This window comes from Corvus moneduloides, chromosome 10 (genome assembly GCF_009650955.1).
Source record: "Corvus moneduloides isolate bCorMon1 chromosome 10, bCorMon1.pri, whole genome shotgun sequence".
NCBI classification, from domain to species: domain Eukaryota; kingdom Metazoa; phylum Chordata; class Aves; order Passeriformes; family Corvidae; genus Corvus; species Corvus moneduloides.
The window spans coordinates 14,877,729-14,891,559 of NC_045485.1; the positions used below are offsets into that span (position 1 = coordinate 14,877,729).

The following is a 13,831-nucleotide window of genomic DNA, read 5'->3' on the forward strand; positions in this document are numbered from 1 at the left end:
AAAAAATATAGCCAAGGAAATCTTGGTTATATTTTCTAGCTTACATGCACAATATTTTGCAGCCTGCAAGGAGAGAAGTGCTGACACTGTACAAACAAATATATTCTGCAAATATATTACCTTTATCTTTCTCTGTGTTGAAAAAATGTGAGTGATGGCACCATAGGTCCACAAGGAACTCTGGTTTCCCTTACGATACCACAGAACAGACTCCCTTGTGCCATCTTGGATAAGCACTCTCAGCTCATTCATCTCTTCTGATCCAAACATGTAGTACCAGAAGTCTATGCATATCTGTCCAGAAACTACAGTATCTGGGCTCTCCAGCCTATTAGTGTCAAAGGGGATCAGATTACTTGCTTCTTGGTAGATAAAATAACCTTCTGCAGAGTGAAAAAAAAAAAAAAAAAGTTGAATCTTCTGATAACTTATTAGGTATCATCTAAAACTGAAGTGCAACCCAACTCTGGAAGAAATTAAGGGCATCATTATCAGTGTAAAGAAGCAAAACAAAAGATGCTTGAACTTCACATTGCAATGGTTAATCCATGTAATTATCCAAAGTAGAATGTGAGCCTGAGAGCAAAGCAAATCTATTTCATCTCACAAGAAGAGTTATTTTGGGATCACAATTAAAGACATAGGACTTTTTCAAGAGACAGCACCTCCAGACACTGCCACACTGATCCATGTTCTGTTTCCACTTTCCTCAAAGGAAAAGAATGCAATCTGCTATACACTCTCTTTTGTGGGATATATATTTTTCATAAATATTTTGGTCTCAAGATGAATAAATCCCTGACATAAGGGAAATTCTAAACTGTCAGCATTTGGGTTTGTCTCAGAATGGAAGAAATAGAAAGCAATGCTGATATTTTCCTTCAAAATATTTATATTTGACATTATGAAAAGGAAGGAAGTTTTTAAAAATTCAGAGACCTGCAGTGTTTCTTTAGGATTTGTAATGCTTCACTTTGATTGGTTCGATACGAAATCAGATTTTGCTTTACTAGGGCTGAAGTTTTTTCTTCAAGTGGGCTAAGATCAAAATTACATTTCCCCAGCGTAGCTAAAGTCAAGCCTCTCCCATCTGACTATAGAAAAGAATCACAAATAAATGAATGACTGTTTCTGTATGGTAAAGTATGGCTCCACACATAGCATCTAACATTCAGTCATTGATTTAGGTTGGCAAGAAAATCTAAGTCACATTTAAAGTGATATGGCCTGTGTCAGTTCAAAAAGCAAAACATTATAATTTATATTCTATGAAAAAAATTTATAAATTATATTATAATTTGTGTTAATACAAATAAAAATATTTCATTTCTTCTTCCAACAAGCAATTTTAATTATTATTATCAAAATAGTATAAATGCAGAAAATTATTTAGCAACAATCCCAACTAATATTGTTCTAATCTGCTTACTGACTCTGACAGTAGCTGACCTTTCGGTCTTGGGGTAATTACAGGAAGCTGTATGACTGCAGACTGATGTCCCTAAATGGATCAGTTGGGGTAAGGATAGTGGTTCAAACACACAGAGATGGAACCATGGAGTATTTGTTTGATACTGTGACAATGTTAGACTCCAGTTTGTAAATCACAGGTATCAGAGAACAAGCCTTTAAAAAATATTCTTCAATTTCAAACTTGATTTTATAACTAGCTAGTGTGAACTTTATCTTGAGCCAGGGCAGTAATCATTACGTTTGTTGCCATAAACTGGTGTCAGTGTAATTTGGCCAGAAGCCCTCTCCTGAAAAATTATCTGTTCCATGTCACTACATTCTCTATAAGGCCTGTAGCATGATATAATTAGTTTTCTTTTACTTCCATGCACTGATAAAGATATCCAATTTATGATGGGCAAGCCAGTTTAATTCACTCCTCTCTGATATGGTGAAAGGTCAAAGACAGGTGTCAGCATGAAACAAACCCAATACATTTCAAGGGGCTTCATAAATCTCTTTTCTCTTTCAAAGAAAGAAGAATAAAGGTAGTCAAGCTGTCTTCAAAAAAAGAAAATCAGCAAGGCCACAACCAAGCACTTACTTCCATCAGGATAGTCTCCATCAGGACCTGTTCCATCAGTTGGAGTGTCATGCTTGGTTCGTATCCACAATCCCTGGTTGACATTGCAAGGCTGGGTCCAGTCACAGAATGGCCTTGAGTTATTGTTAAAATCACATCTGGTGAGGTAAGCTGAAATACAACACATTAAAGTGAGGAAGAGGAGCCAGCATGTCCAAAATCTGCCTTGGATGGTTATTAGCACTAATGACATGCAGTTACCTGTTTCAGGATCCCATGTCCTCAAGCCACCTCTTGGTCTTTGCTTGATCCTATCAAGAAAAAAAACGGAGTGAAGCCCTTGTGGAATTAGTTACTCAAAAATTGTTTAAGAAAGAATGTTGCGACCTCAGCTTATGCCTCTGGGGTTTTCACTGAATAACTGAATAGACCCAGGGTTTCATCCATGTCTGATTTTCTCTTCCCATGCAGAAGTTACTCATTCATGGCAGAGCTCTGAGAGTGAGTCAAAGGGGAGAAGGCTCCTCTGCTCTGTATCCCACTGAACTGGAATGAGAGGTGTTTTCCTGGGCACGGAGAGCTGCAGAGGGATGGATGGGTACATCTCAGCTCGGACAACACCAGGATAATAGCAAAGACTTCCTATTAACTCGATCATAACATTATTATCCCCACTGTTGCAAAGCAAAGTGTGTAAATGCCAGTAAGCCAGTGTACTGTGTAACTTGGTTACTTGCTGGAAAGCTTTATATTTCCTTTAACCCCTGCAAATCTCTCATGACACAAAGCTTTCATTTCATCCAGCTCTTCTAATTTACCCTGAAAATGTTGTAAAACAAAAGCAGTTACAAATGCACAGTCCTTGTGTGCTACAAAGTCCTGCAGAGATGAGCTGACACAAGACCAAAATCCCACCGCAGATCACAATGTAAATGGCTCTGCTCTTTGGGTGTTTTGCATAGGGAAGGGATGGTCCCCAATTTCTGGAAGCAGGGTTCAGTTACAAACTCTGTGGTGCTCCCTCCTTTATTATCCTTTTTGTACTTGACACAGTATAGAGGATCTGTCCTTAAGTGAATGCAGCAAAAGCAATGTCTGTACTGCTCAAAATCCAAGGAATGACATTCAGGAAACTAGGGAGATTAGGAGCAAATATCACCATCAATTTATTGTGAAATGATGCAGTGAAATGCATCAAGCAACTGGAAAACAGACTGAGCTCAGGTTCAGGAGGAAAAAAAAATATGTAAAGACAAATAAAATAAGAAAGTTTTCCTCACAGTCCTTCTTGGATTTCTTCCATGAGAAAGGGAAGGCCATGACAGGTTGCCACTTAGTCTCTATTCAGTGCTATCTTTAAACAGTTATACATCAGGCAAATCCTAAAGCACAGATTACTGCAGGTATATTCAGAGCCAAGAGAGTTTTATAAGTATTTTGGCTATTTGTCCAGATCTCTTCTATTCAGATGTGCTATTAGAAATTCATGTGTTACAGGTTTCTCTCTCAGACAGAAGCCAGAGCAAAATTAGCCAACCACAAATTTAAATTATTTCTTTTAAAAAATGACATGATTCAATCGTACAACATTCCACATCTAAAAAGGAGAGAAACATTCCACATTCTAAAAGTGAAGAAAGGATATGTATCATTAACAGCTGAGATTCCTGAATTAAACTACATTCAGTAGTGTGCTACTTACCCCGTGGTATTCAGCACTGAAATACAGATTAAAATTAAAGTGTATTGTAAGTGCCAGAGGGTTCCCATACTAGAAGACAGAGTTAAGTCTTCTGTGTGGTGCAGTTTGCATAGTAATCCACCAGCTGTACTGAGCAAGGAGAAAATGGCAATGCCCGACGGTGAAGCAGGTGAATATATTGACAAGAGGGTGGAGGCGCTCATAAAAATCTATTCAACCATGCATCATGTTCCCTGGGCTACCTTCCTTGAGAAAAGCACCTATGAACTGAATACTCATATTCTGTGTCACTTTCTTTGACACCCTTATCTTTTTGCTGGAGAAATTGATGTGATTTTGCAAATTTTTGTTGCTGCTCTTGTACATTAAAGGAGTCTGGAAATTTAAAGGGGTTTTTTTCTGACATAGATAGCAAGACAACTTTTTCCATTTTAAAACTCCTGCCCAGCTTTCACTGCTAGTCTGAGATTTCTCATTCTGAATGAATTTTCTCCCTTTCTGAAACTAGCAGTCAGCAGAGCAGATAACAAGATTTCAATTTATTCACAACAGTCAAGTTGTCATGGGCATAATTCAGGAACTTGCTGAAATATTACTGATACCATATCGCTCCTGCTTAAAAATAAAGGATAATTTTCTGGGCTTCCATGAAGTCTCTTTTGACTGCTGGCAGACCAGAAAAAGCAGGAGAATAATTCCCACTCCCACTTGGGCCTTTACCATTCTGTTCTTCTGCAGCATTTCTTACACTGGGGTCTGCAACAAATAGCTCAAAGGCAGAAAAATTCCTACTGCACTTGGATTTCATGAGTGATGAGAGTCAAAGGAGTATCATAAAGTGTACAGAGTTTCCTTGGACTACCTGGAAACCCCAGACCATGGCTCTATTTTTTTTTAATCTAAAAGGAGGATGTGTCTGGGAGTGGGGCTTTCTCTAAAAGTGGCATCTTATTTGCAACCACTTTCTCTTTGTGATTCTATTCTGATAATTAAGATCGTTAAGCCTTCATAAACTAAGTCTGGAATTTCTTCAACTTCTTTTTTCCCTACTCATTAACTAAGGAGGCAACTTACAGAAACAAGAGAAATAGAGGCAGATCAAGGGAAGCTAAGGAGAAACACAAAAATATTTTAGTTAGATGTTAACTGATGTGTTGACAATGGGCCTGGTTCTGGATTCTGCCACAAGCTCGTGCCCCACACAAGCCCCTCCCAAGCAAGAGGGTAGATGCTCATTTGACTGGTAATAATCCCTCTCCAGTGCAAATCTTTTCCTAGGAAAATGTGGGTACTTTTGCCAGCCAGTAAACAGGGAAGAGGATTTCTGTGATTTAGAGACCAAAGAGACTCATTCCCTGCACAAAACCCTTGACCACACTTTCTAGTTCAGTTGAGGAGAGTTCAGTGGGAGGGGGAGAATACAAGTGACCATCAGATACAGATGCATTGTGCACACTGTGTTTTCAGCAGGGCTCAATGAATCCCTTTACCACCTGAGATGCTGGTCCAGCAGGTGGTAATGTGGGCAATAGATGTGCTTAGCACTGCAGTGGGGAGCAGGGGGCCCTCCAGGTACTCACATGCTTTCTTTCTGCAGACCAGGCATTTGCCCTGAATCTGGTGCTGCTCTGCACAATTCTGACAAGATGTGAGTCCATCTTGGAAAGAAAGCAGCCCTCTGATAAACCCAGCCATTCATTCACACATTCTTTGACCCCTCCTCACCCACAGAAAGTGTGAGGCCCTGCAGCACCACGAACACTCCTCCAGCCATGCAGTGTGACCTTTCCTGTGACTTTTCTGTCGCTCCTGTTTACTGCCATCTCAGGTTGTCTGTGAAAGGTGAACTAAAGTATGGATTAAGGCTTTCCAGTGAGGGACAAATATTAATAACCTCTTTTCCATATGGGAAGGATGACAAGAAATGACTTGTCATTTTATTCCACTGGGATGTGACAGTATCCCACATTCCTGACAGTCAAATTGATCATTTTGCTGGCCTACTATTTCTCCCCTCTACTTGCATGCTTTGTCTCTCTGAAAGGTGCCTGGGAGACACTGCCATTTGTATAAAAATATTGGGCTGGACTGCACAGTAACCTGAGGAAGAAAAGCAAGATCAGTTCTTAATTTCTAATACAGTGAAGCTAAAATTCTTTCTAAGGAAGGGCATTTAAGCAATCACACCAACAATTTATGTTTTACTTCTGCCTTAAGTCCAGGATACGAGTAATGCACACCTGGTTGCTAGTGCTTATGACTGGCTTGGTAGTGTTCTGTACTGCTGTGTTTCATTCTGACAGCAAATTTCACCCCATCTGCAGCCAGCATTAGAAACCTCACCTGCTGCCTGTTGACAAGGCACACTGTGGCTGCTCTTGGGGACTAATTGCTTTTAGGTGTTACAAGAGGTTTCCCACATAAAATCTGCAGCAGAAGATGCCAATAACAGGGCATGTCAATGATTGGTGTGATGTGCAACACCTGGACAGATAATACTGCATACAACTTTATTTCTGGCTGGTGGTCAGAATGGGGCTCTTCAAGGACTCTCTTAATTTTTGAAGCATAAAGTTATGTTTCCGAAGAGACAGAATCAATCTGATATGTATGCAGAGGGACAGCACAACAAAGATAATAACAAAAAAAAATAAATGTCCCAAACAAGATAAATCAAACAATAAAAGAAGCAAACTCAGCAGTTCACCCATTCTAGTCAGTGCTGTCTAGTGCAGCTTTTGCTACACAGATATTCTAACTCATGTAATTGTCCTCAAGTACCTAAATCTGGTTCCTCCCATTTTCTTGAATCCAAGTGTTCTCTGATGAATAGCAATTGCAATTCACCATGTAGCTAATGCTCAGTCTGTGGTGTTGTAATCAGTCGAAGCCAGGGGCTTGAAAAGCTTAAAGAATGGGGGAAATTACACAAAACCTCTTTCTCCTAAGGCATCGGTTTGAGGCCAGTTGAGCCCCACAGTGTCACTACAGGAGACCGCTACACTGCTGCCTAGCACAAAGCAGAGAGGCCTGATATGAAATGCTGCTGTCTTGTTGGGATGCGCTTGCAGCACGTGTGCATCTCAGGACTTATTCTATCTGAGGCTGTATCTAGAAGAAATTTTAAATTAATTAACTAAATGGTTGCTCTTAAATGGCAGAATTCTGTGCAGATTCCCTTAATTTAGAATACATTAATTTCTGTAAATTTGCACATAAAAACTAAAGATCTTTATCTGATTTTCAGATAGTATGACTGTATCTCATTAGGCTTTGCACAAATTTAAGTGCACTGGCTTTTTTTGCATCAATTTCAGTTTAATTGATATGATTTGTGTGAGTAAAAGTATCATCCTGTTTCTATTCACCTAATAATTTCTTCCTCTGCCCTAAAAAATGACTAAGTCAGTTTTTGGAGCATGTATTACCTCTGTCACTGTTTCTGGAACTCCCACTGACCTCTGGCTCTGTATTGCCCTTACTGATGTTGGGGGTGAGAAGGCACAGACAGACCTCCCATTCTTACTGGAAATCTTTCTATGCTGGATTCCTGTTGAAGCTACACTGAAGTCAACTGCCCTGAAAAACATCCACCAAGGAGTTATAAAACAAACTAACAACACCCATAAATCTATAAACAGATAAACTTAGATTATATGGGAGTGTGATTATCTCACTTCCATTCTGTTGTGTAGCACACTTTGATAGGCTGATAGGACACAGAAAATGTCTGTTATAGCTGGAGGTTTGCTTGATGAGTAAAGTGCTTACGTTCTCTTGAGCACTAGCTGAGGCTGTTTTTTAACTGCTGGCTCTCCAAACTGAAGCTTCAATTTGAAATTCAAGCTGTCTCTTTCCTGGTCTGAAAGCTGTAATAATATTGGCAATGAAATGTAGCATTCTTACTAGAGCACAGATGCCAGATTCAAATTTCATTCTCTTTCTTATGGTTTGAACAATGCAGAGATAATAGATATAAAAAGATAGCAGCTTTTTGGCCAGTATTTTCTGTTGTCAACTGCTTATGGACAAAATTCCTGGGGGCAAATAGTGCTCTTATACTGTGATCTAAAAGCAATTAATTTTCAAGGTAACGTTCATGAGTTTATTCAGTGCTTACAAATGTGTACTATATGGATAATGTATACTTAAATCTGGAACTTGTAAAGCTTTTCTTATCTTTGAGCTGAAATACATTTCAGTATGTTTTATTTCTAGCATACTGAGGTAAAGACCATAACATTCCTCCCAATTAATGTGATAAAGAGGGTTTGCTGGTATTCCAGTGGATATTTGAAGAAAGAAAAGACTATCTTAGGTAAAACTCTTCTTAATTTTGAGGGCCCCACTTACAATCATGAGATTACTAAATCAGTTCATAAAGGCTCAGACATTTTCCAAGTCTGTCTCTTAATAATAGATAAGATGTAAAAGACAATTTTGAATGTGTGTTTTGGGAGTAGATCTCTGGCAGGAGGAAATAGATGATATTTATCTCTTTACCTGCCTTCTTTATATAGGGTTGGGGTTGTTTTGGTTTAGTAATAATCTAAGCAACTGTCTCTGGTTCACTGAAGTTCAGTAATTTCATATCTGCACCTTTATATATTTTACATTTATTATTGCATCTACAGTACACAACAAACCTTGGTGAGCAGAGACCATACCCCAACAGCACTTTCTTTCAGAGGCATAGTGCTGCTCTTTATTTCTGTCCATGGGTTTGTAAATCCAAGTTACCTATATGGACAAGAGTATTATTCCACTATTACACTGTTTCAATTTCAGTATTCTACTGTCAAAGCTGGTGGTGCTGGTCCTAGCTCATTGTGGTCTAAACAAAAGGGGCTCCAGGCTCATTCTTTAAATATAACTTGTATTACAGCAGCAGCTGTGTCTAAAATTAGCAATCTCAGGCTTGGCTTAATGAATGCTGAAGTCTGTTTGAATTTTCAGCTCACCACTGAATACTCCTTTGGTGCTGATGAAGCCTGCATTGTCTCTCCTGTCATCAGCACTCTGGCTTCAGCAAGCCTTTCACTTACTTGAACACAATTTTAAACAGCTGTGTCTGGTTGATTATTTTGGCTACAGATCCCAAATGAATTGGTGCAGTTCTTTGCCTTCCAACCCAGCTCCTCATGAACTGAGTAATCCTGCAAGCCTCTTAACTCTTCCTGGTCATTTCACAAAGGATGCCTTCTCCTGTTCCTTGTCTTCTGGATAAATCTGCTTCCTCTCAGGTTACAGTCCTAAGGTATGGTAACTTCTTACAGCCCCTTCTGTGAGAGAACCCTCTGAATATCAAATGGTTCCTGCAATTAAGCTATTATAACTTGTTACTACAGTTGCTTCACAAAAAAATTCTAGTACAATTTCGGTTTTATGTGAATATTTAGAGATACACAATTATAAATTATTTAAAAATTAAGAAACTTGTCCAAATCTATTCATATGGTCTTTTCTGATCTAAATCCTACACTTCCCATGACTACTGGAGCTATGCACTACTCTCTATTACCTAGATCACAGATACCTCCCTGCCCACTCTACAGAAAAGCTCACTGAAAAGTGACTGAGTTCAGCTAAGAAAAGTCTCAGTCCAGCAGCTCCTGCCACTTTCACAGAGAAACAGGAAAGTTAACCTGTTGCTCAGTCTGTCCCCAGATCATGAACCAAACCCACTCTGGACCCTAGAAAAGTATGAAGGTTGTGAAATGCATTGCTACTTTTACTTTGTTCTGCAAGTTCTACACCTGAAATGTACAAAACTGAAATGGAATTCACTTGTGTCATTGATGGGTTCAGAGCAGAGTAATTCTGGTTTTGCTTTGGAGTGAACTGTATTTACACAAGAGGACTTGAGTTTTAAGCTATGCAGGAGAACAAAGCTCATGTCTCTTGAGGTACACAGCGTTCCTTATCAGCAAGGCATTTAGTACTCCAGATGACACCTGGGTGTGTTTGCATGCTTATATACACATAAAAACTTGTGTGAACAAAGTTTAGGACATATAGCTGACCTCATCTGAAAATTTTTTTAAAGTGTGTGACTGTGATTTCCATTTTCAGAAACCAAGGACAGTTGGATAGCATTTTCTAACATATTGAGTCCACTCAAAGTGTGACATTCTAGAAAACATAACTGTATTTTGATCAAGAGAAAATATTTCTGTTTGGATTCTGCTGGTCAAAATTCAAACTTTACACATTTTCTCTGAGCTTCTCTCTGACACTAAATCCTGAAATCAAACACATACAGGCAAAAGATGAAGAATATCAGTTATCATGATGCTGTAGATTGAAATGTTAATTATCAAAAAGAACACATGTATATAAATTGCTTTTAAGATCTAGATTAAGGAATTATTTTTCAAACTTTAAATATTATATGATCTATAATCTGCAGTGAAAAAGTGCCTACAGAAGTGGATATGGACCCAAGAGAAAAGCCACTGGATATGTTATTTCAGCATTTAGTAGACAGAAGGGGTTGGCAAAGTAGCATCTCACTGCTGAAAGGAAGAGCCTGAATGGAGGATGTGGGCTGGGAAATGAGCATTAACCAAGGAAACAAATAGTTCTTGGAAACAAGGATGCCAAAGCCATTGCAATCAAGTCAGTGATTTATGAGATACTCAGTTCTTGATAAGCATCACTGTGTTATAGTCATAAGAGCAAGGACATAAGTAGCTATTAACATGATTCAGAAAGATAAAATAAATTGTCCTTACAACTGATTTAAAATGCAGAGCTGGAAAACTCTTTTACTAGACACCTGCAGTGATGCCTTATTGAGAACTTATCTGCCACATACAATCTTTGTTCTTCTCTCTTTTCTTGTGCATAAGGAAGCTGAACAATAATACTACAGTTTGCAAAGCAGATCAATAATATCAGAATATTCTACCCTTATTTCAGGATAGTATGCCCATGTGTGTAATTGTATGAGTAAAATTATGCCAATATCTTGATTCATCTGGAATTATATCAGTCAAGATTCCCCAGTTGGGCAGGCCCATGGCAATGCATACAAATTGCCCAATTATCAAAAGAAGAAGGAAACTCTGGAAGTTACCTGGTTCACACCCTGCTGAAAGACTAAGTAACTCCACAATTATATTAGGTTGGTCTGGACGTTGTGCAGTCAAGAAGGAAATGCCACAACACGTCTGGGTCTCTCTCTGATTCTTGTGTTTGACCATCCCCATTATGAAGATTTAAAAATATAATTAGGAGTATATACCCATCTTGAAATGAGCTTCTCTTCACACCTGCATTCAGCAATGCATGCAGAAGTGTCTATAAATGTGCTCTAGTCAGGAATAACAACTTACAGAGCAGACAAACCTTTCTCTGATAGCCAAACCAGACAAGAGAGAACATGAGATTTACCTGGATACTACATAGTGCATCTGTGCCATCAGCAGGACTTAAAACTCTGTCAAAATTTTGTGTTGGACTTCAGAAGTAATCATGTGATGTCTTAATAATCACAAAGCTCACAACTCAGCTTTTTCTTCAGTGCCCTAAGCTCTAAGCTTCCACGTCATCACTGGCTTATGTTATCAGATTTTCAAAGAACTAGAATTATTCTCTCCCCTTTTTTTTTTTTTTTTTTTTTTGTTTGTTTGTTTTTAAGCAAAATGCCACCTGTAAATCAAAAATACTCACTTCATTCCACGATTTTCACTTTATGGAAACAATTTCTTAAGACTAGGATCAAAATGAGAGAATCAGCAAGGTTAGGGAAACATCCAAGTAAAGCTGGGAAACAGAAGCAGAGGCAATTCCCTTCTCACTGATAATGTTGTAAGTACAGAGCTTCGAAGAAAAACAAACCCATAAATCTTCCCTGTAGTTTTGAATAAGCCTTTTAGAGATGGAGTGCGTGACACCCCAAGTCCTGGCAAGTTCCCTTTATTCCAGGCCTGCTATAGAAGTATAGCAGAGGATAATCTGTGGGAAAAGCTTTAGGAAAAAGAACTAAATAAAAATTAAGCATACTAATAAGTTAAGATTTTACTGCAGAAATTTTATTCCACAGTTCTTCCGTTGCTTTATGTTAGTATGTAAATCCAGAAGAGAAATAAATTTAAGAAAATAATATGATAACATACTTAGAAAAATCTTTTGAGCAACCATGGGCTGTAAATGTTGCTCTGGGCTATCTTTGCATGCTGACATCCAGAAACAGGTCTCTAAACCACTGTGCTCAAGGGACCAGGTGCAATGAATTACTGTAATTGGTTTCACTCAGTGAAGCCATACGAGGTTTCCCCTTATTTCTGATATTTTTCTCCTCAAAGTTAGGTTTTAGAGCTGCCACTTTGTTCCTGTTTTTCAGGGTGGAACAATATGAGATGATAGGGCTTGCCAGACGTCACAGACTGGAAAGGAAACCTGGCCTTTCCTTTATCTCAATTGAGGGTGAAGAGTGAGTTCTTGTACCTTGGTCTCCTGCATCCCATGGGAGTCAGCCTAGATTTCTGGACTGGGGGTATTAAATTCTTCACAGGAAATGAGCAAGTCTATAGAGGAAAAATGTGAGTGAAATTACCTAGTTAGCTCAGAGATTGGAGCACTCACATGATTTGTAAAGCACCCAGGTTTCACCAAAGTGAAACAGCAGCAGCGATGGAGGCTATGGGCACACGAGCACGTCACAGCCCTTAAGGCATGAAAGCAACCAAATTGCATCGTGACAGCCATCGAGGAAAGGAAAAACTGTGCATTAGAAAGTTCAGTGAAGGGTGAGGCTTCTCTCCTTAAGGCAAGTAGCTGAGGCACTGCTGGGATTCCCTGGTTTTGGTAGGAGACTATGTGCTTTAGGAGAGAGGATGCTCACACTCTGGGAGCCACCATTGTAAGCCACTGGGACAGATGGCCTTGCTCAGGACATTCCCTCCGCCTGAGGCGTGTGCCAGAGCTGCGGTAACAGAAACTGGTGCTTACAGGTGGTAACAGAAGCAAGGAGTTGGTTTTGGTACTCAAAACCTGAAATAGAAAGCAGCCCAGCCTAGGGCCACCCTCTGGCCTTGAAGCAGCCCAGCCCTGCCTGGCTGTAGGCTGGGTCCTGGCTGCCCGCAGAGCCTCTGCTGCATCCAGGCCTGGCTCTCCTCCCTGGGCCCGGCTCCCCTCCCTGGGCCTGGCTCCCCTCCCTGGGCCCAGCTCATGCCCCTGGGCCCGGGGGTCAGAGCCGGTGCATGAGGGGCCTGTGCTGCAGCCAGCTGGGGGCTGTGGTGTGGTGCCCCCACTAACAGGGAAAAGGCTGGTACATGGATGGAAGCCATGGTGGGCAGGTCCCCAGTGTGTCATACCACCTGTCTCCTCGCAGAAAGAGATTCTCCAGATTGAGACAGTTTTACCTTTTACACAGTCCCCTGTGGGGCTTACACAACCAGGGCAACCTGCAGTAATGCCATAGCAATATTCTGTTTGTGCCAGAGTTGCTCTTTAGTTTGGTTTCTCATGTCTGGTCTGATTTTGATAAGTGGGAAATTCAGTTGTTGAGCAAGCTGATGGCATTGATTTCTTCCTTGAGTCCAAACTTCATTTTCACAATACCAGGTGTTAAAAGAATGAACTCTGATGTACACTGTGATAGCACAGCCTGGCATGTAACTGGCTGGGGTCCAGCATCTGTTCCTATTTGTGGACCCATGGAATTACTTCTTCATTGCAAGTCACTTCATCTTGATGGCTGTACAAAGCTGTCAACTGATTTAATATCTGCAGACAAAATGAGGAAAATGAGAAAATAATTGTTTCAGTTATCCCTCTAGATTTTAATGTTGGTAATAGGTTTGCACAGACCTGAAAATCTTGGGCTTTTTTGTGAAGTCAAATATCCAGCTACCATGGCCTTAGGCTTTTGATTAATTTCCTGAGATTGGATAAGATCAGATCCAATCTTTCATCTTTCAGACCAGTTCAATAAGAGTTTAAGAACACCTTCTGGCAGCCCTATGTTTTGCCCTATTGATCTCAGTAAGCCTAGCCAAGGCCTCAGATGCTTCTGAGCTTTCTTGGACATTTTGCAGACTCCAGACTTGGAATTCTATGAAACTGAGGCTAAACCCCCTCAATGTTTA

General features: G+C 39.9%; 1 long non-coding RNA gene across 1 annotated transcript; it reads right to left on the reverse strand.

The window, feature by feature from the left end:
* Positions 1 to 127: 127 nt before the first annotated feature.
* Positions 128 to 2,349, reverse strand: LOC116449026. The gene is made up of 3 exons (XR_004242202.1): positions 2,297 to 2,349; positions 2,057 to 2,206; positions 128 to 383 (listed from the first exon to the last, which is right to left on the reverse strand). It is a non-coding gene; the product is annotated as an uncharacterized LOC116449026 (long non-coding RNA).
* Positions 2,350 to 13,831: the final 11,482 nt, after the last annotated feature.